Source organism: Anneissia japonica, unplaced genomic scaffold, assembly GCF_011630105.1.
Source record: "Anneissia japonica isolate Jap-2015-1 unplaced genomic scaffold, ASM1163010v1 scaffold407_len587689_cov185, whole genome shotgun sequence".
Lineage (NCBI taxonomy): Eukaryota > Metazoa > Echinodermata > Crinoidea > Comatulida > Comatulidae > Anneissia > Anneissia japonica.
Window position 1 is genome coordinate 188,610 of NW_022686478.1, and position 2,638 is coordinate 191,247.

Below are 2,638 nucleotides of genomic sequence, written 5' to 3' on the forward strand. Positions count from 1 at the left end.
CTATGTATTTTTATAATCCGTTTCTGTTAGAGTTATGAACATGCCAACATGGGCAAATGCATTGTTGATATTAAAATTTAAATAAACGAAGATTGACACATAATTTGTTTGTTTTTCTTTTCTTTTATTTCGTCTAATCAACACTCAACCAGCATAATTAAAAATGAAAGTCCATGTAAACCGAATAACGTACATCGTACTTAATGTCGAAACCTTCGACGCAGGGAAGTATACTAGAATATGAGCATTTGTTCATCAGCAGTACGACGGTCGGATTATCCACCTGCTGAACGTACGTTCTAAGTAACCTGGGCAATGCCTCGTGACGCACGTCGTTCGAAACGATCGTTCGCTTGCACAGCAACTTCAGGGAAGGCATATCATCGTACCATTCGTAGGAATATGTGAAATAACACATCGAACCTTCGGTTGCAACCGCAATGCTTTTGTTTCCCTCACTTCCGTCGTTGTAATATTCGAAGGTACGATTCTTTAATCGACCGAACGTTGGATTTTTGATTATTATTCCTTCGTCCTTTATTATTCCTTCGCACTCGATGACACCGTAAAATCGAACGTCCTGGCTGTTTCCTATCGTGAATCGATGAAATCCCTTCGCCAGAAAACCACGCATCAGGAAGTAACCTTCGGAAATCTCGTCCCACTCGTGCATCCTATGGGCTACTTTTTTTTGCAATTTTTCTTTTCATCGACGTCTGCACCGGATGCATTCGACTGAACACTATATCTTAATCGTTGAAAATCTTCTATAATATATGCCACCGCTTCCACCTCTATACGGACCATCTCCTTACACTCGTTTCATATATTAGCTGCGGTTTCTGAGAAATGTGTTTGTGTTCAAATAAAGTTTTTAAAAAATAACTTAATATCATTGCAACATGCGAACAGGCGCAAATGCATTTTTTATTTTAAAATTGAAATAAACGAAGATTGACACATAATTTGTTTGTTTTTCTTTTCTTTTATTTCGTCTAATTAACGCTCAACCAACATAATCAATAATAATGAAAGTTCCTGTGAACCGAATAACGTACATTGTACTTAATGTCGAAACCTAAGACGGAATGACATAATATATGTATTTGTTTATCCACACAAAGACTTTCGGTCTATCCTCCTGTTGTACGTACGTTCTAAGTAACCTGGGTAAAACTTCGCGATGCATGTCGTTTGAGACGATCGTTCGCTTGCACAGCAACTTCAGGGAAGGAATTTCGTCGTACCATTCGTAGGTATATGTGAAAAAACATTTCGAATCTTTGGTTGCAACTGCAATGCGTTTGTTTCCCTCACATCCGTCGTTGTAATATTCGAAGGTACAACTCTTGCTAGAAATCGACGAGGAATCTATGCGAATAAGGACAGACTCAGTTCCGTCCGAATGGAAGATGTTCTTCTGTTGTTCGAATATCGGACTTTGGTGAAATATATTTCCTTTGTCCACGATGACACAGTAAAAACGAACGTGCTCTCCGACGTTGCCTATCGTGAACCGATGCAATCCCTTTGCCAGAAAACCACGCATCACGAAGAAACCTTCGGAAATCTCGTCCCACTTGCTCATTCTATGGGCTCTTTTGCTTTGCAACTTTTTTTTTTATCGACTTCTGCACTGGATGCATTCGACTGAACAATATATCTTAATCGTTGAAATTTGTCTCGTTACTGCCATCCCCTTGCAAAAATTCAGGTTTTTATATTTATGTTCTTCCAACATTTGTTCAAATTTTCACGGGCGCCGACGCAAAAGTCGCGAGCCCGTGCGCACAGGGGATCGCCGCAGCGAAGAACGAACAACTTTGTTCGCCCACCTCCCAGATCCTTGCTGTGGAAGACCAACTCGTCCCTTCTCGTCGCTCGTTCCTCTTCGATGGACGTCGTCACAACTGTGGAACAGCAATCCTGTTTTTCTTTCTCCGACGCTGCAACCACCAGTCTGGTGTTCGGTATCACAACCTCAGATGCATCCGATGCTGCAACCGCCAGTCTGAACGGCACTCCTTCGACGGCGAGTCGAACCTCCCGCAATCGATCGGAGGCGCCAAGCCCGCAGGCGGAGGCGAGAACGCCGAGGACGGTGTTGTTATCCGGTTTCGACGGGCACCTCTTTCGGAGGGCATCCAGCAGACCTGTTGCGTCGACGAAGTCGTTGCGACACGCCGCTAACAAAGGGTGCTGCGAAGCTCCCTCGTGTCTGACGTAGTACGGCGCCGGCCGGAAAAGACCGAGCGCGGCGCACGCTCTCCTGAACTTGGGAGCGTTCGTTTCCTTCTTCGACAGTCGGCGAACGCTCGATAACGAGATCGTCTTCGTCCTCTTCAGACCGTCCGCGAGTTCGACGAAGGCACCGGCGCAGGCCTCCAAAGCCGACGCTGGTTCGTCGTGCGTCAGAGCGATCTCCACCAGCTTCCGGTCCAGTTTGGAAACTAGCGGTTCCGCTTCCCTCACGTTCAGCATGCCGACCGTGCCGACTGTACGGTCCTCTTGCAGGTACGCGTATCTCTTCTTCGCCGTCGTCAGCAGCAGCCGTCTGTACGTCTCCCTCAGGACGAACTTCTGCCATTCGTTTCCGCCGACGGTTTTTTCGAATTCCATCTGCAAATTGGGTCTGCTG